The following is a 21,996-nucleotide window of genomic DNA, read 5'->3' on the forward strand; positions in this document are numbered from 1 at the left end:
GGCTAATGTTTCACTTTAGAAAGGCCGCTCTTTGCGGTCACAGAGCAGCCTATCTAAATTGTTTTTTTTATTTTTTTTTAAAGTTCTATTGACCTAATACCGATCAGTGGGTTGTTACCACCCAGTAAGTCCACCCAAAACAATTATTTGTCTTCATTAACACCCCTGTCATACAAACAGGGTGATAAGGGTTGTTTTTTTGGGAGGAAATGCGGGCTGCAAGTGGCAGCCTGTAGTTTTCCTTTTGAAAAGAAACTACTACAAGATGGCTGATATCGAATTGTCAGATGGGTGCCTAGCGTGGAGCCTGTCTTCCATTTCCTAGGTGGCTAGAGCCATAGGTGAGACATTTGGTAAGGTATCCAGTGAGATCACAGAGATTGGAATGGTGTCAGATAAATGTATTTGTTACTAGTGTATGCAGAGATGGGATTTGAGGTTTCTCTGCCTGATTCCTGGGGGGAAAGGACAGGTAAACGAGGCTAGAGGTGAACGCCGGAGGAGCAGAGTAGGGAATGCCTTCATTCTGTGCAATCTTATCAGCTGGCCACCCTCCACACGGTGCTAAATTGCCATTCACTATAACACTTTTCAAAGAGTGTGCATTCAAAGTCTGAGGGCAAATAGAAAAAGAAGAAAACACATTTAACAATTAATGTAAAGTTGACCTCATGTCACGTCTGTCACTGGGAGCTGGAGTCTGGTAATGGAGCAAAGCATACCTGACCAGGTGCGGTCTGTGCCTGTTCTGTGGTAGAGCAAGAGACAAAAGGTAAGGATATGGCTCCGGCTGGAGTGGGCTAGTTACTGTGCTGAAGAGATGGGGAACATGACTGGTGAGATAGAATGAAGAGTCGTGGCATGAACAGTGAAGGACCAGGAAACACAGAGCTTCAAGCAAGTTGTAGCAGAAACCAAATGCACTTCATAATCGGAGCAGCTGACACTTTTAGTGAAGAGGCTTGTAAAGGAAAGGTTTTCAAGCAGCGTTTCTTCATTAGTTCTACTTATGGACAAAATTATGGATCTGCGTGAAGTGGTCTGCACAAGCACAAACACGGCTCCCCTGGACATTGTGCAGACATTAAAGCCGTTTCAAGACACCATACGTGAAGACTGTAGACATCCTGTACATATGTTCCTCAACCCTGAGGGCATGTATGGTCTTGAAGGAGTAATGCATGCCAGGAGATAACATAATGTTTTCTGTTCAGATTACACATCAAATATCACCTAGGTCAAAGTAAGAGCTTTGCTTATAGGACTCAGGTCATTAACACTAAATGCCCCTGAGCCTATCAACATAGAACATGCATCTTCTTCATTAGCCTTCACAATGATACCCCCGCGTGTTTAAGAATGTGTGGTGACTTGTTTTCAGGGCGTGCACTGGTTGAGTTGCTTGATGCTTGTTGGTCCCCAGAGACAAATGGGCCACGTCAGTGTTGCTGTGGGTAGATAGTTGGCATTTTGGTTAGTGTGTGGTTTGAAGGCCAAGTAAGAGATGGGGGGTTTTGGGTGTGAGTGGATCGTTGGATATTTTAGGAGTGCTTCTGTAAGGCATATTATGGGTGGTGTGGATAAAAGGTCTCTGCATTCTGCAAGTTTAGAGGAGTGTAGTGTTTTCTAGAGTGAACATGGTCGTTAGTAGTGAGTTAAAGTTCAGGTCGGAGCAGAGATGTGGCATGCATAAATGGTGTTCCAATTCTATACGAATGGCCGGCTAGTGGTTTCAGCCTTGAAGGACACTTTCCTTCATACATCTCTGCCTTTGTCTGACATGTGTATCGTGGGTCTAGTTTTGCTTCCTTTTGTCAGATGGTTGTTTGCTTGTTGGTTTATTTTGTAGGCTGCATTCTTAAAGCACACTTTTTCCTGTGACTGCATCAGCCTTACATGCATACCTGGAGTCTAGGTTTTCTTTCCTTTTTTGTTTGGCTCTGTAATCAGTCCATGTCATGTTAGCTTGGAACCTGTGTGATCAATTTTAAGTGACTCCCAATTTACTTCTGTGTCTCGAATTTCTGTGTCTTGTATTTGGGCCAACTGTGTTGGTGAGCCATGTCTTGTATTTGTCCAGTCTGGGTTAGGGAGCAATATCTCGCACAGACTGACCGTGGCGCAAGTGAACACATCACCCCTGCTGGTAATTCCTGCCTCCCAGAATGTACAACAGGGGAAGAGATATGGGCCATAGTTAGTCAGAACAGCAGGGGTAGGAAAGGGTATTGCGACAAAATAACCCTACTAAAAACTCCCACTTCTGCATCCACCTTCTCAGTGAATGGTGTCAACCGATCTGAAGCTGCCAACAGCGCATCACCGCTCTTTTGCTGTTTTCTCCCTCTCAGTCCTACTAACTAAGAGTGCACTGTAAAATAACTGAAGGAACATATCTGCAAGGAAGCATCATATATATATATATATATATATATATATATATATATATATATATATAAATTCAGTGAAAAAACTTTGTTAAAGGGACGTTATGGTTCCAAGTAAAACCTAAAAACCCTTGAAATTCGCCAGTTATGGTAAGCTAAGCAACCATAACTCGCGCCACCACCGTGCACTGCTAAGACTAACACCCAGGTCATCAAAGATGACATCACAAATGTCATTGATGACATCACTGATGACATCACATGTGTATGTACTTCTCATGAAATATGTGTAGAAGGGATTCTTATTATGTTGCGAAAAAAGTGTCAAGAATCATTGCAAGAAATATACCCTAATAAGTGCATTGAACGATGCATTGATATAAATAGCATCCTATTATGGGGTTCTATCTAGTATACTAAGCTACTCATACAGAAACATAACATTGTGTGCAGCGTACAAGATGAAGGTATGATATTCGTAATGTTAATATGTTGAATAATGAAATGATAATTGTTTTCTTAATAGATTTTAGGTACAGTGAAATATGTAATAAGTAGCTAATAAAACCCAAGTATTACATAATTGCATTACTATAGACAAAACACAAAGACACAAGAACACATACCAATATGGGTATATACAGGGAAAGTGAAGTTAGCAAAAATGCACAAGGAGTGGCAGAAACAATTCATAACTTAATTGATTAGTTTCATGCAAATAAATGATTGCTCTGTTTCAAAGCTGCTATTGACCCTATGTATATGTATCTCTTGATGTGATTGGACCCTAAGGAAAGTAGTGTGAGTACAATGTATACAAATATGAGCATATATAGGGAAAGTACAGCCATAAAAAAAAACAGAACTATCAGAAAGTGCTCATAAGTCTAGGGATTATCTTTATGCACAAAAAGGATTGCTGTCTTTCAAGCTTGTGTTTTCCCATATGTATATGTTTCATATGATGTGCCTGTACTCTAAGGGAATTAATGTAAGAACCTACTAGAAGGATATGTCTACAAATAAAATAAAATTCTTAGTTTCTGACTGTTACTGAAGAAAACCATGTGGCCTAGATATGTCAGCAAAAGAAAAAATAGTGAGCCAGACATGTGATGTCATCAGTGATGTCATCAATGACATTTATGATTTCATCTTTGATGTCCTGGGTGTTAGTCTTAGCAGTGCACGGTGGTGGCGCAAGTTATGGTTGCTTAGCTTACCATAACTGGCGAATTTCAAGGGTTTTTCGGTTTAACTTGGAACCATAACGTCCCTTTAACAAAGTTTTTTCACTGAATTTCATAGGTTTTTAGTAGCGCAACTTAACCATAACGTCCCTTTAACAAAGTTTTTTTCACTGAATTTCATAGGTTTTTAGTAGCGCAACTTAACCATAACGTCCCTTTAACAAAGTTTTTTCACTGAATTTCATAGTTTTTTAGTAGCATAACTTAACAATAATGGCTTTGACTTTATATACATGTCATATGGAACTGACTAGATCTCTTCTTATGAACTTGATGTCCGCGAACTTATTTAATGTTCGCGGACATGTTCGTAGAACAGTACCACTACCTAAAAACTGTGGGGGGGTGGTGGGGTATGTTTGATTGTTATATCACAATATAGGAACATTTAACAAATTCAAAAAGCAGCACACAAACACATTATATATAGTAATACATAAGAAATGTAACCCATATATGTAACACACTAACCATTCATTTAAATACAATATGTTCTGAAATGGAATATACCACAAGAAGATAAATTGGCTTCCAACATAATTACCTCACAGACACAACAGAACTGAGAAAAAGACCAGACCCACTGAATACATAGGACTTATCTTACCAGAAATAGTAAGTGTACTTCATTTTACTCATATATTTATAAACTTTCTGTATTAGATTAAAAAATATATTATCTTTTTTTTTTTTCTCACAGAAATGTCTAGTACTCTGGAATGGCTAGAGGACAATTTCCCACATGAAGAAATCTCACAAGATAGGGAAACTAATGGTAAACACTTTATAATATAAACCATTTATTTATTATTTTTTATATACATTTAACATATATATTATTTTTTTGTACAGAGCATACCAGAATAGAAAAAAACTTCAGAAAACCCTGTTATGGATAACAGTCTTCACAATACAGAAGAAAAAATGGATGTATTGTTGGCTAATTTTAATAATTTAAAAACTTTTGTAGAAAATATTTTCAAACCAAAAACCTCATACCATTGCCCCACATGTACTTGTCCCTCCTCACCATATCCCAGTCAATTATCCCCAAACCCTCTCCATAATCCAAAACGTTTTGATGAGATTTCCATCCCTTCTTCACCTAATACCAATCATGTTGAAACCCCAAATTCTCCTGTTTTTGTTTCTGTTTCTGCCTCACCTTCTCTGTCATAAATTATTAATATATGTTAAATAAAGTTGAATTTTTATATTGTATTGTGAATAGTTTCCGTTTTTTTTTAAAAAAACAAAAAAAAATGTGTCCGCGGACAGTGCAAGTGTTCTGAAATGTTCGTACATAAACGAAAATGCAGGTGTCCTGAAGAACACCACACCTGTTCGTACTGTTCGCTAGCAAGTTGAAACTGTTCTAAGAACACACGTGGTGTCCTGAAATGTTTGTAAAGAAACAAAAATGAAAGTGTTCTAAAGAACACTAAATCTGTCCGTAATGTTCGCTATCAACTTAAAACTGTCCTAAGCACACAATTGGTGTCCTGAAATGTTCGTAAATAAACGAAAATGATGTGTCCTGAACAACAGTACAACTGTTCATAGTGTTCACTAGCAACATGAAACTGTACTAAGAACACACGCGGTGTCCTGAATTGTTCGTAAACAAACAAAAATTAAAGTGTCCTAAAGAACACTATACCTGTCCGGTACTGTTCGCTAGCAAGTTCAAACTGTTCTAAGAACGCTATTGGTGTCCTGAAATGTTCGTACGTAAACGAAAATGGAGGTGTCCTGAAGAACACTATACCTGTTCGTAGTGTTCGATACCCAATTGAAACTGTTCTAAGAACACAACACGTGTCCTGAAGAACAGTATATCTGTCCTTACTGTTTGCTACCGGTTTAAACTGTTCTAAGAACACACGCAGTGTCCTGAAATGTTCGTTTCAGGAGTGACACACTTTTAATTACTTCAGAACCCGAACAGTGTCCGTAGGACATCAATGCGCATGCGCTAACCAATCTCTGTGCACTTGGTGTCCTGCGGACAGGCGCTTCCTTCGCGGACTAGTTCGCAAACTGATCATATGACCGCGCCCATGCTCATCATGTGTCCTGAAATGCGGACACTGTTCGTGTCCCTGAACAATTTAAAAGTACATTATCAGTTAATCCATAATATTTTTCAATAAAATCTCACCATGGCACTAGTCCCACATAGCAATCTTGAGTTTCTATATACCTTTTGAAACTTTCCGATCCTTTTTCTGTGTTCGATCTGTCCACGGCAGTGCGCATGTCCGCGGACAGCGCACAAGCACCCCTATAAAAAACCATGCCCAAGAGCTTATTCCCATTGTGTTTCTGGCTATTCTTCAGAACACAGTGATTTTTGCTGCCACCTGCAGACTACACCATCATCGAGATGGCATCCTTGGCTGCTGAACTGCCACTTGGTGCTGCACCTGCTTCAGCACCACCCCCAACCCCTCCACCACCACCACCTCCCCAAGGGCCTGAAGAGGGGAACAGGAGTGAGGATGCGGAGGAGGAAGAAGAGGATGATGAGAATGAGGTAGAGGAAATCCCTACTACCCGCACTAGGCGTGAGTCTTGGGTGTGGCGGTTATTTACCATTCATGGGAATGGTCCTAAGGCTCGTGCGAACCTTGTTACCTGCAATGAGTGCAAAATGATACTCAGTCGCGGGAAGCACGGTAAGTACAGCTTTGGGACCACTACTATGAAGCGACACCTGAGGTCATTTCACTCTGGGGCTATTCGCAGGGTTGTGCCTTGCGAAGAACATAGCAGGTTGATTTCCTCTACTTCATCCTCTGTTTCTGATCCTGTCACCACAAGGACCACCTCTGTGGGACAGCGTCTTTCTCAAGCTGCCTCACAGGCCATACAGAATGCTGATGACCCTTACCTTTCGAGGGTCACAGTTGTATGTATGTACTGTGACACAGTACTCTGCAGGGGGGAGCGACTTCGGAGTGCTTTTGAGACTATCGTCTCAGAGCATGAGAAGACCTGCTCACTACCCAAATAAAACCCACTCTACATCTTCCTCTCTCAGCTCGCCCTTTCTTATCCCTGTGGTTGGTGTCCCCCCTTTACCCTTCTTTACCCTCCTCTCCTAGTGTGTCGTGTCTGAAAAACCCGAAAAAATACAAAATTACAAAAATCAAAAAAAGTAAGGCTCTTTTCAGAGCCGCCTTTCCCAGTTAAAAAATAGAAGTGAAAATAAATGAAGCAGGGCTCTTTGTATTTTTTAGAAGTCCGCGGACAGTTCGCGAACATTAAAAAAATTGGGTTGCTACTCCATCACAAACATTGTAATTTTCTCTGGAAAGAAGTGGTGGTTCTGAAAAGAGCCTTTGGGTGGTGTTTGTAAGTCAAAAATTGTAAATGCTTAACATCTACTTCAAAATCGTTGTTGTAATTCCAAAAAAGGTCGCAATGCATTTTGTACATTTCTCAGAAAAATCTGATTGCCAGCATAAGTAAGATGGACTCCATCTCTGCGAAAAATGTATGTACTACAAAACATAATATTTTCATTGTGAAAAGAAGACATGCAAAAATCTCTTAGAAAGCCACAAACAGCCTTATTAACATTGTGCCTTGCTTTTTCCATTTGTGGACCAAATGAAGAAGAACGAAGCCACATTTGTCTCTGCGCAATCCGTGAAAATATCACTTGAGAATTAGGAAACATGTCCATAAACTTCCTAAATCCTTCTTTCATAGCAAATTGCAAAACAATTCCAGTCACATGTCCTAAACTGTTCCCTCCACAATGAATTACAATTATGTCTGTATGTTGCTCTGTCTCCAAAGTAGCACAGAGAAGTAGCAAGTCCAACCACTTCATTCCACGTAATCCATGCCAGTGTACTTCCACATGTGGGAATCCAAGATCTACAGCTACTCCACAGCTTTCTGCATGCACCTTCAACCAATGTATCCACGAATCTCCTAAAATCCAAACAATCTGTTTTCTGAAACACACAGCCATAGCTATCTTTTGTTCTCTCAGCAAAAAGAGTATCTGAGAAAATCTCTCCTGGCACAACACACCCACCAAACTTTCCTGACCAATCCCTTTCAGTGCTTATTCTCATTTGCATGACTTCTGAACCCAAAAATCCCCGGATGTAACTCCCGATGTCCGCGAACTACCGCCACGTCCGCGGACATATCGTAACATGAACAGCCCTTCTACCATTTCCACTACACTCTCTCTGCCATTCCCTCATTGGATGTACCTCAAAAATCACATGACCATGCACCAATCACATTCAAGACCTCTACATTTAACTGCATCATCATAGATCAGCACTGCAAATGTACTCTGAATCTCTCTGAGTACAAGTGTCATATTATTGGCAAGCAGCATCTACCAGAAATACTGTACAAGTCTTCAAGATTTGTACCTGCAGCTCCATGCATATCCATATGCATGAACACAAACTTCAGGTATGCATATTTTCTGTATAGTAGATGAACACATTTTCAAACAGACTTTTACCTTGTAAAATCTGTAAAATGAATTTACTGTACTTTTTTCAATTTCCTAAAATCAGCTATCACTTATAAACCTTTATACTCTTTACTTTCTTTATACACACACACTCAAATCATGTTAAACTAACATTTTTTAAATGAAATATATAGACTACATATATTCAAACAAAATTGCATGCAAACACAATCTATGTTTAAACCTTTATAAAAATACTTATACAATTTCATATTTTTTGTTTTTATTTATTTATTTACTTAATTACTTTAAATTAGACATGACATTGAGGCGCTATTACCTAGAACAGTTTACTTACAGAAATAGTGGTATTCACTAATATATTATAAATTTCACAAGACATAGTAAAGATATTTTTTTTTGCTACAGTTAGTCATTCAATACAATTTGTTCATTAAGATCATATCATATGTACTAAACTGATGCAATGTATCTTATGTAAATAAATTAGTTTAATGGTTTTACAGAAGGCACTGAGGATTTCAATAAAAAAAATCAATATCTAAATTAAAAACAGTGCTATATACAAACAAAGTTACTAATTTGAAGCTTTTACAATTGCAGTGAAGACCAGTTTCCTGAAAAGAAGCAGCCGAATTCGAAGAAGAAAGAAAAACTAAGAAGTTACCTGTTAATTTTAAAAAAAGTAAGTAAAATATCACCATAATATTTGTATTATTAATTAAATATGCTATAACATTAATCCGAGCTATTTCGGTTTCTAAAAATAGAGATTTTGTACCCTTTTGTCCAAAAATGTCCATGTCTTAAACAGCGATTTACAGCCAGAATGGCCCACAAATTTCTATTTTTGGACACACAAATTACCCAACTGAACCACTACAATTTTCATATTATAGAACAAACAACTGTTTTAATTGTACACATTAAATTTACTATTTGTACTTTTCCACACCACTAGCTTACTTTATTTTTGTCATCTGAACCCCAGTTTAGTAACACATAAATTCAAGAATACCTATCCCTACTAGTTTTAGTTCCCAATGCACAATCACACACCATTACATACATTTTTATCATCTTACTCAAACACTCATGCACACAGCACACATACATTCCAGAACACCCCAACCCATATCTTCTTTATTTTTTTCAACAGACCCTAAAGAATGCCTACCAAAAGTCAAGTACGCAGAAAGCAACGCAAAAGTAGAGCAAATGAAAATAAAGGTGTCCAACATAAGCATCCATCTCTAGCAGAATTTGTAAAAAAAAGTTGAAACAAAACAGCTAATACAATCATTTAGTGAAACACAAGAAGTTTCAAGTACAACTTCGCTTCCTCTATCAAAATGTAAAACAAACCAAAAAACAATTAACAGAAAATCAGCTATCAGTTCAGATAAAACTACTTCTTCAAATTTTAATATAGCACAAAGTAAGCATACCAAGAAAAGTATTTTAGCCAAAATATACCGTCACAAAGTCCTTTAAAATCTTATAAAAACAGGAGAGAAATCAGGTTCAAAGCTTAAAACCTATCGTAGGAAATTAATCTTAGAAGCATTGATGGACAGTGCAATTCTTCTCAAAAGAAATGTATTTATTTTACTGTTAAACAAAATGAAACCACTAACAAAACTAATAACAAAATTACCAAAAAGACTTCTCAATAAGCGAAATATCAAAGGAGGTGAATGGAATCACACTACAAGCACAGAACCATGTTTTAATGAAGAAGAGTACAAACAAAAGCAAACTAATACAATTGCCATACATAGCAGTGGTCGAGGTTATGAAAAAGTGAATAATACCATAATGGAACAAGAAGTACTTCTTACAAAAATATGCCCTGAAAACTTAGAATTACCCCTCCATTCAACTGAATCAGAACATCTAGTGTGCAAATGGCCATGCACGTGAATGTGTAACATTCCCAAACAATGTTTCAAATTTTTACGCCAATTCCTCAATAAATATGTAAAAAGCAAAGACAAAATCAAAATTAAATTACTGCAAAATATAGATACCTGTCCAGTGCGCAAGTACACAGGACTACAAGGACATTAATTGGCCTGCATTACAGGACCTACTTGTAAAACCACTTTCCATGATATCAAAAGGATATCAACACATCATTCAACTATAAGAAATCTAGTCTATAAACTGTACTATGCTAAAAGTCCTGCTTTAGCACTAGCAAAGTTAAATAACATCCTTCTACATGGTACAGCAAAATACCTACTTGAAGAAATTCACTATATCCAGAAAAAATATTTTGGAAGTGAAAGCCATTTACAGAATGAAATAGCTTTAAACCAATTAAGCAACAATTCTACACATGGCAACCTTTTGCTAAACACATACAAAAAAGAAATACTAAAAGTACATCAGCTGAAGTACCAAACCATGTATGTGTATGTTGCCGGAGAATTTTTTATAAAAGTAACACAAAAACTGTGGTCCTATCATACAAAATAGAAGACAATGAAGATTCTAAATGGTTTGAATTAGCTCTCTACCTTGTAGCAGAAAACAAATATGAAATAACTGAATCCTTAATACTTTGCAGTTATTGCACTACAAAACCTGACAACAACCAAACTCCTTCACGTTCTATCACAAATAATTTGGAATTATACCCAGTACCAAAACCTCTACAATAACTTAATTTATATGAGAGCATCATAATTCAAACAGTACACCCATTTCAAGCAATAATACGCCTTCAACCAAAAACAGCAACATTACCTCCCTCTGAATTGATAAAAGGCATTCGTGGAAAAGTAGTTTATTTACCATTAAATCTAAAAGAAAATGTGCACGCTCTAGGAGTGCAACATCCAATGCAGCAATCTTTAATTATATTAGTAAATGGAGTACCTACAAAAGACAAAAAAATATGGCAACAGCTGGTAGATTTATATAAAGTTAGACAAGCCTTCCAATATCTTAAAGAGAATAATGAATATTACAAAGAAATTAATATTGAAGAAAACTTGAAAGATACAACTGAAATAATTCAAGAAACACAAGAAGCTGGTCAATTTGAGCTACTAGATCCTGCTACAATATCAAATACTTTAGACCATTATACAATTCATCCTTTGCACTGTAATGACACCGTACAAGATGTACTGGAAACTTACCAAATGTGTCAAACAAAAGGATCGCCAATCAGTATATGGGAAAAAAGTATAGAAGCATGTACTTTTCCTCTACTCTTTCTGGCAAAGGAGGAAGGTATGATGATAGACCTATTCAAATATCAGCTCCAGAATACCGCTCATTACGGATGTATTCTGAAGATCCCAGATTTAGACAAAATGTGGAATACATATTCCACCTACTCTTTGAAAGTGAACTAGCAACTTTATGTTACGGAGTTGCACACATATTAAAATCAGGATCACACTTTCAAAATATGACAGCTACACAATTATGAGAGAAAGTGCAACAAAAGGATGAGGTTTTACAATCAAATATTACAAATCTATTAGCAAATATGCGTGATACTAAAGAGTACTGGTTTCAACGTCATGGAGATGTACGTTGTATGATCAGAAACCTTGGCCCACCCACTTGGTTTGTTACATTAAGTTGTGCAGAATGTGCATGGGAAGATTTACATGATTTCCTACGTATATCAAATACAAACAAAACAAACATAGATATTCTAACACCTGGAGAACTTTGTTCTTTGGATCCTGTTAATGTTTCAAGATATTTTCACCATCGCTTCATTGCTATGCTACATTTTATTTGTAATAAAACTGTTCCTCCCCTTGGAGAAGTGCAACATTTCTTTTGGAGAAAAGAATACCAAGCCAGAGGAGCACCACATATCCACATGCTTTTATGGATTAAAGTTGCTCCTAAATTTGGTCAAGACAGTGATGCCACTTGTTACTTGTGAAATTCCATCAGAAGCCACAAATAGTGATCTTCGTGCACAAATTTTACAATTTCAAAGACACAAATGTGGAAAATATTGTTCTCTCAAATACAAAAACAAAGGCAAATACTAAACCAAATGCCGATTTGGTTTCCCTAGACCAGTTACAAATACAGGTCAAGTAAACAACCTCATGTCTTCAGTTAGACATAGTGTTAAAGGTAAGTCACCTAAAAATACATATTACATAAAAAGAAAAGAAGAAGAAAAATATATCAATTATTATAATGCAATCACTGCCCACTTATGGAATGCAAACATAGATGTGCAGTACATTGCAGACAATTCCACTGCAGTTGCACGATATGTCACAGCATACTTAACTAAAGCAGAAAAGACAGAGCTCCAAGACCTCTGGAATGACCTGTCATCAGATAAAACAGTAACTCAGAAATTATACAGCTTGGGCATAAAAATGCTCACCCATAGAGAATGTGGATTTTATGAAGCAGCTGATCGTTTAACTGGTACTTCATTGTATGGTAAATCTGAAAATATAGTATGGCTAAGTCTTGGTCCAGCTAAATCTAGAAAAAGAGTTCTAAAATCATATGAAGATATAGAAACAATAGTCAAACATGATCCGAACAGCCAAGACATTTTAAAAAACAATTTATTGGACACATACTACCCAAACAGAAGTAATACTTTGGAAAACGTGTCTATACCAAATAGCCCAAAACTACACATACAAAAATAATATGAAACCTGATGAAAAAAAGGTAAATATAGAGTGACAGACTGTGAAGGCAGCTTAGTTAAACTCACTAAACCAAATTTAATTAATCATATCAAATTGTCATTGAAGACTCCTCAACATGTCCCTGCTACAACTCTTCAAACCATGGAGAAAAGAAGAACAATTACTAGATAACTATGACTCATATGAGGATGCTTTCAAAGCAAATGAAAGCACTATAACTGATGTAAACTTTACACAGTACAAAACAATGTTGCACAATGAACAACAACATGAAGAAGAACTCCAAGCCCAACTAGATAAGGATACTCCTGACAGTAGTCAACCTTCTGTAACAGGAAGCCAAGAACCACTGGGAGAACCACTAATAACAAATGAGGCAGAATTAGCTATGATAGAAGTAGAAAACACCATGTGTCAGTATGAAGATAAGGAAGACTTAACTATACTACAATCAAAACTAAACAATGAGCAAAGTAGCATTTTTCAAGAAGTAACAAAACAAATTGCAGATGGTGTAAAACATGAAAATAAAGAATGTTCCTGCCATAATTATAAACCTATACTACTGTACGTCAGTGGTGAAGCTGGTTCTGGCAAAAGATTCCTAATCAAAATCATTAGTAAGTTCCTTCAACAATTGACAAACAACAAACTGTCAGCTGTTGTCACTGCCCCCACAGGTTTAGCTGCCTACAACATAGGTGGTGTTACATTACACCGATTACTACTATTACCAGTAGAACACCAGAACAAATTAGACTATTACAAACTTTCTGCAGAAGCTGCAATGGAATTACGCAGAGTATTGAAACAAATGAAGATGAATTGAGCATGGTCTCCAACCTGATGTTAGCTTTGATTCACCTCAGATTACAAGAAGTACTCAAAACAGACTATGAATAGCTCTTTGCAGGAAAACACATTATTGTTTTTGGAGATCTGCTTCAATTAACACCAGTAAAAGGTGAAACTATTTTTAAAACATTAGGGCACAAACTCTGCTGTAAAACTGTTGGCAGCATTGGAAATGTCAACCTTTGGCAACATTTCCAATACAGAGAATTAACAGAAAACATGCGCCAATCTGCAGATCTAATTTATGCCAACATTTTAAAAAGTTTGAGAGTTGGTATACTTTCTAAAGAAGCAGAAGCAACATTGAAAACCCGGCACATTAATGCACTTTATGGCGATAATGCATGTGCTACAGATGTTATGGAACAATTAGCCCACAAAAATGTCAAGTGTATGGCCTTAATGCCAACTCTTGCAAGCTGTCACAAATTCAATGAAATAATGTTAAGTAAAGAAATGCAACCAATAATGGAAATTAGCGCCACAGACAAACTAGATGTACATGGTATGACACTACCCATGTGTGACCAAGCCACAACAAGACTAAATAATTTAGAAAAATCAATCTCAAACACAGCAGGCTTAGAAAAGATGTTAAAATTATCCTTAAATTGTAATGCTTAAACGTAACCTTGACATGGACCAAGGACTAGTTAATGGAGCACTGGGTACAGTTGTTGGCTTTCAAACATACCCACGTGACAACAAAATTCAGTTTGTCAATATACTCTTGAAAAACTTTCAGAAGTAAAACGATAGGACGCTCAACAGCTAGATTCCTTCTCTTCAAAGATATGTATGAACTCTTGCATACGCAGTCACGATTCATAAATCACAAGGTCTTACCCTAGACAAAGCAATGATAGATATTGGTAACACAGTCTTTAAAGAAGGCATGAGCTACGTAGCACAATCACGCTTACGTACACTTGACGGTCTATTTCTAATCAACTTTGATGCAAGTAAAGTAAACACTGATATTCCTTGCATTTTAGAATATAATAGACTTTGCTCACTATACCCATCTAAACACATATTCTGTTCCACAAAAACTAAAACGTTGTAAAAGAAAACTAAATCAAACAGAAATGCAACAGGACGTCACTGCAAATCCTCCAAAGAGAGTAAAAGAAACTCATACTTCATCAAGTACCACAAACAAAAAAGAATCAATTAGAGAAAGTAAACCAGGTACTTCTTTAAAGAAGGAAGACAAACTCCAAAAAAAGCAGTTAGATACAGAACTACCTGGACCATTTAAATTCTCAAATATAGTTGGTGTAAGTTGCTATGCAAATGTAGCAATGAATATTCTATTTCAATTACCACCAATTGTTGACAACATTTACTTACACAGTACAGACCCATTGTGTTTGCAAATGTTAGTACTTCACAGAAATGCAGCAAACAATCCTGACAACACATATAGTGTTTTTGGAATAAGACGACAATTGGACTACTGTGCTGGAATGGTGAAATTCACTATAAACTCACAGGAAGATCCACAAGAATTTCTAATGTACTTACTACAAGTACTGGAAAACAAAAACATACCTATAAATGAAATCTTTCAGATTTCATACATGTGGAAACATACATGCACTCTCTGCAACATGTGACACAAGAAGAAATCCCCAATGAACGCTTCATATATATATCAATAACAAATTGTGAATCCATTCCATTTCAGCAACTTGTACAAAATGCAAACCATGGTAGATTATGCTCTACCTGCAATTCAGATAATCGCTCCACGTTAGTAATACAAAGACATAGTAAATACGTAATACTAATGCTTCTACGTTACAATGCAGATGGTACCAAAAACAACTGCAAGCTGACTGGATTCACACATGGTCAAATATCACTTGGTAAGAAAACCTTCACAACAATAGGTATAATCTACCACGCAGGAGCCACAACCAATTCAGGGCACTACACTGCATATATAAAAAAGAAATGTGGATGGTTTGAATGTAATGATAGTACCATTACTCTAAAGCAGAGATTAACAGCAAATCTTACAAACGCTTATTTGATGTTCTTAAAACCAAAATTTGATAAATAAACTGTATTTAAACCTTTAAGTAAATTTGTGTTAAAAAAATATAAACTGTTAGAATACTCCAAAAGCTATCTAACTGCTCAAAGATTCTACAACAACTAATCAGATAAATGAATACCACTAAATCAGACCAGAAAATACACAGTTAGAATATGCCAATTGGTATCCAACTGTCCCGAAATTATAAATTTGTGTTAAAATAATATAAACTGTTAGAATACTCCAAAAGCTATCTAACAGCTCAAAGATTCTACAACAACTAATCAGATAAATGAATACCACTAAATTAGGTCAAAAAAATACACAGTTAGAATACGCCAATTGGTATCTAACTGTCCAAAAATTTAACAATATCCAAATAGATAAATCAAAACCACTAAAATATATTAAAAAAATAGACAGTTAGTATACGCCAATTGGTATCTAACTGCTCCAAAATTTTATAATATCAAAACAAATGAAGAATCTGTTACTGCTCCAAAAAAAATACAACAAAGCAAAGTATAAAGCATTAGCCAGAAACAACAAGTGAACACTGAAAACAAACAAACAAATAAACTGTAGCATAACAGAAAAAGTTTTTTTTTTAATCAAACATGGATTTTGTTTTCTCCCACAGACCCAATGATTTTAGCAACAAATACAGAAACTGAGCAAATTGCACAGTACTCTGATTTGTACTCTACTAAATATGAGGGTCGAAAAAAAATAAAAGTATATTGCTTATACAATGTAATAAGTCATTACAAAATACTAATACTAACATGCTATTTTCTTTTATCACAGAAATGAAGAAGAAAAACATGGACTCCCATTACTAGACCAAACAGTAAGTATACAATAATAAGGACAACCATAGCAGCATATCACATCCATAGTATCTAATGCCTTTGTTCCTTATACATTTGTTTTTCACCCAAAGTTATAAGCAAATATGAATGTGATATGCTGCGGTGGTTGTTGCCAGGCCATAGAGTCTTGGGTGCATGGCCAAATGGCCATGCACCCAAGACTCTATGGCCTGGCAACAACCACCGCAGCATATCACATCCATAGAGTCAAACATTTCAACTATGATCTATGGGAAACTTTTAATGTCTGCGAACAATGTGAGTGTTCTTAGAAGACTTTGAACTTACCAGCGAACAATACGGACACCGTTTTCAGGACACCCCCTACGAACATTTCAGAACAACGCGATAGTTCTTAGAACACTTTCAACTTAACAACGAACAATACGGACAGCGTCCTAAGGACACCCCCTACGAACATTCCAGGACACCGGGAGTGTTCTCAAAAACGTCTTCAGAACACCCCCATTTTGTTTATTTGCGAACATTTCAGGACACCGCGGGTGTTCTTAGAACACATTCAACTTGACAGAGAACAATACGGACAGCGTCCTCAGGACACCCCCTACAAACATTCCCCGGACACCGCAAGTGTTCTTAGAAGCATCTTCAGGACACCACCATCTTGTTTATTTGCGAACATTTCAGGACACCGCGAGTGTTCTTAGGACACATTCAACTTGACAGAGAACAATACGGACAGCGTCCTCAGGACACCCCCTACGAACATTCCAGGACACCGGGAGTGTTCTTAGAAGCTTCTTCAGAACACCCCCATCTTGTTTATTTGCGAACATTTCAGGACACCGCAAGTGTTCTTAGGACACATTCAACTTGACAGAGAACAATACGGACAGCGTCCTCAGGACACCCCCTACGAACACTCCCCGGACACCGTGAGTGTTCTTAGAAGCATCTTCAGAACACCACCATCTTGTTTATTTGCGAACATTTCAGGACACCGTGAGTGTTCTTAGGACACATTCAACTTGACAGAGAACAATACGGACAGCGTCCTCAGGACACCCCCTACGAACACTCCTTGGACACCGCGAGTGTTCTTAGAAGCGTCTTCAGAACACCACCATCGTGTTTATTTGCGAACATTTCAGGACACCGCAAGTGTTCTTAGGACACATTCAACTTGACAGAGAACAATACGGACAGCGTCCTCAGGACACACCCTACGAACACTCCCCGGACACCGCAAGTGTTCTTAGAAGCGTCTTCAGAACACCCCCATTTTGTTTATTTGCAAACATTTCAGGACACCACGGGTGTTCTTAGAACACATTCAACTTGACAGAGAACAATATGGACAGTGTCCTCAGGACACCCCCTACGAACATTCCAGGACACCGGGAGTGTTCTTAGAAGCGTCTTCAGAACACCACTATCTTGTTTATTTGCGAACATTTCAGGACACTGCAAGGGTTCTTAGGACACATTCAACTTGACAGAGAACAATACGGACAGCGTCCTCCGGACACCCCCTACGAACACTCCCCGGACACCGTGAGTGTCCTTAGAAGCGTCTTCAGAACACCCCTATTTTGTTTATTTGCGAACATTTCAGGACACCGCAAGTGTTCTTAGGACACATTCAACTTGACAGAGAACAATACGGACAGCGTCCTCAGGACACCCCCTACGAACACTCCCCGGAAACCGCGAGTGTTCTTAGAAGCATCTTCAGAACACCCCCATTTTGTTTATTTGCGAACATTTCAGGACACCGCGGGTGTTCTTAGAACACATTCAACTTGACAGAGAACAATACGGACAGCGTCCTCAGGACACCCCCTACGAACATTTCAGGACACCGGAAGTGTTCTCAAAAACGTCTTCAGAACACCCCCATTTTGTTTATTTGCGATCATTTCAGGACACCGCGGGTGTTCTTAGAACACATTCAACTTGACTGAGAACAATACGGACAGCGTCCTCAGGACACCCCCTACGAACACTCCCCAGACACCGCGAGTGTTCTTAGAACAGTTTCACTTTGCTTGCGAACAAAACGGACACATATTGAGTCCTTAGAACACCCCCAGTCATTTTATCTAGAACATTTCACAACACCCGTGATGTCCACAAACAAATCGAACACAAAAAGAACGTCTAACACATAAAAAACACAACTTTCATCCTATCTCATACACTCCCACCCTCCCCAAACACTCCTACACACCAACACACTCTACAAAATACACATTTTGAACAAAGTTTCACCGCGAATCCAAGATGGCGGGCGCTACCGAAAAATCTGACGCGCTTCACGCTCCACACCGTCCAATCAGCGAACACGTTGCATGTCCGCGAACATCATGCAAGACGATTGGCCAATCAGGCCACTGTCCGCGGAGCGAACAGGGAAGTGTGTCCGCGAACCGCACACAGATATCACTAATTATTTTTTACCTACTTTTGGGTCATTTAAAAAAAAACTACTGGACGGATTTTCACCAAATTTGCAAAAGCACGCTTTTGGGACCAAGCCGCTGCTCCTGGTCCAAATTTGGTTGAAATCCGTCCAGCGGTTTGGGCTGTAGGCGCGAGCAAATTTTTTTTCCCATTCAGTCTATGGGAAAAAAAAAGTTTTGGGACTCCCCTATAACTTTGCCCCCCTGGACGAATCCTCACCAAACATTGCTAAAATAATCAGAGTGACCCAAATACTTTTTTTGCAAAGTTTGGTGAGGATCCGTCCAGGGAGAGCGAAGTTATAAGCCACCCAAAAAGTGCTCTTCCTATGGAAACAGCAACTTAACCATAACTACATGGCCACTAACGTGGCCATGTAATATATATATATATCAGTGAAAAAACTTTGTTAAAAGGGACGTTATGGTTAAGTTGCGCTACTAATTACCTATCAAATTCAGTAAAAAAACTTTGTTAAAGGGACGTTATGGTTCAAAGTAAAACCGAAAAACCCCTGAAATTCGGCAGTTATGGTAAGATAAGCAACCATAACTCGCGCCACCGTGCACTGCTAACACTAACACCCAGGACATCAAAGATGACATTTTTGAAATAAAATATATAGACTACATATGATCAAACAAAATTACATGCACACTCTATCATCAAATCTCAAAGAATAATATTTGTACAAACACACACTTGGTTTTAATTTGTTTAGTTTATATAATTACTTACATTTATATAGGACAAGCAGGCTATGACATTGAATCCCTCTTACGTGGAAAAGCAGGTTATCACATGGACTCACTATTACGTGGAAAAGCTTAGTTGCAGGAATAGTGGTATAAAGTGGTACATTATGATTTTGACAAGCCATAGTAAAGATATTTTCTTTCCTACAGTTAGTCATAAGATAGTTTTAATGGTTTTGAGGAAGGCGCTGAGCATTTCAGTTTAAAAAATCTATGTCTAAATTAAAAACAGTGCTATATACAAACCGAATTACTAATTTCTTTCTTTTACAATTGCAGTGAAGACCGTTCTCCTGAAAATAAGCAGCCGGATTTGAATTACAAAGAACAACTAAGAAGCATACTGCTCATTTTAGAAAAAAAGTAAGTATATTGTTACCATAATATTTGAATTATTACTCAAACACACTCTAATGTTTATTCATGCTACTTCTGTGCCTAAAAATAGAGATTCTGTACCATTCTGACCAAGAATCCTCCCGTCGTAAACAGTGTTTTACTGGTAGAATGGCACACTTTTCGCCACACAAATTACCCAACTCAGCCACTAGAATTTAGATGTTGTAGAAGAAACAACTCTTTTAATTGTATAGCTTTAGAGATACTATTTATACTTCTCCACACCACTGCCTTACTTTTTTCTGTCATATGAACCCCAGTTTATTAACACATTAATTCAAGAATACCCATCCCTAGTAGTTGTACTTCCCAATGCACAATCACACACCATTACATACATCTTTATCATCTCACTCAAATACTCATGCACACAACACACATGCATTGCAGAACACCCCAACCAATACCTTCTGAATTTTTTTCAACAGACCCTAAAGCAGGCCTACCAAAAAGCAACTCCATAGAAAGGAACGCAGAAGTAGAGCAAATGAAAAGAAAAGTCTCCAACATAAACATCCATCTACAGCAGAATTTGTAAAAAAAAGGTTGAAACACAACAGCTAATAAAGTCATGTAGTGAAACAGAAGAAGTTTCTAGTACAAAAACTTTGCCTCCTCTATCAAAAAGTAAAACAACCCAAAAACAATGAACAGAAAATCAACTATCACTACAAATAAGACTTCTTCTATAAATCTTGATATAGTACAAAGTAAGCATATCAATAAAAGTATTTTAGCCAAAATGTTCCATCACAAAGTCCTTCAAAATCTTATAAAAACAGGAGAGAAACCAGGTTCAACACTTCAAACCTATCATAGGAAAGTAATCTTAGAAGCGTTGATAGACAGTGCACTTCTTCTCAAAAGAAAGTTATTTATTTCAGTGTTAAACAGAATGAAACCACTAACAAAACTAATAACTAAATTACAAAAAAGACTTCTCAATAAACGAAATGTCAACAGAAATAACTCCTTAAATATCTGTGGAGGTGAATGGAGTCACACTACAAGCACAGCACCATACTTTAATGAAGAAGCCTACAAACAAAAGCAAACAAATACAATTGCCATATATAGCAGTGGTCGAGGTTATGAAAAAGTTAATAATACCATAATGGAACAAGAAGTACTCCTTACAAAAATATGCCCTGAAAACGTAGATTTACCCCTCCATTCAACTGAATCAAACATCTAGTGTACAAGTGGCCATGCACGTCAATGTGTTACATTCCCAAAACAATTTTCAAGTCTTTACGTCAATTCCTCAATCAATATGTGAAAAGCAAAGACAAAATCAAAGTTAAACTACTGCAAAATATGGATGCTTGTCCAGTACGCAAGTACACAGGACTAGAAGGACATTCATTGGCCTGCATTACAGGACCTACTTGCAAAACACCCTTTCATGATATCAAAAGGATATCAACACATCATGCAACAATAAGAAATCTAGTTTATGAACTTTACTATGCTAAAAGTCCTGCTTAAATTTAAATAACATTCTTCTACATGGTACAGCAAAAGACCTACTAGAAGAAATCGACTATATCCAGACAAAATATTTTGGAAGTGAAACCCACTTACAAGATGAATTAGCTGTAAACCAACTTCGAAACAAATCTGCACATGGCAACCTTTCACTACACACATACAAAAAAGAAATACTAAAATTTGAAAGTACTTCAGCTGAAGTACCAAACCACGTGTGTGTATGTTGCCGCATAACTTTTTATAAAAGTAACACAAAAACTGTAGACCTATCATACAAAATAGAAGACAATGAAGATTCTAAATGGTTTGAATTAGCTCTCTACCTTATAGCAGAAAACAAATACGAAATAACTGAGCCCATAATACTTTGCAGTTACTGCACTACAAAAC

The sequence above is a fragment of the Ambystoma mexicanum genome, chromosome 3q (assembly GCF_040938575.1).
Source record: "Ambystoma mexicanum isolate Mex_15411 chromosome 3q, UKY_AmexF1_1, whole genome shotgun sequence".
NCBI classification, from domain to species: Eukaryota; Metazoa; Chordata; class Amphibia; order Caudata; family Ambystomatidae; genus Ambystoma; species Ambystoma mexicanum.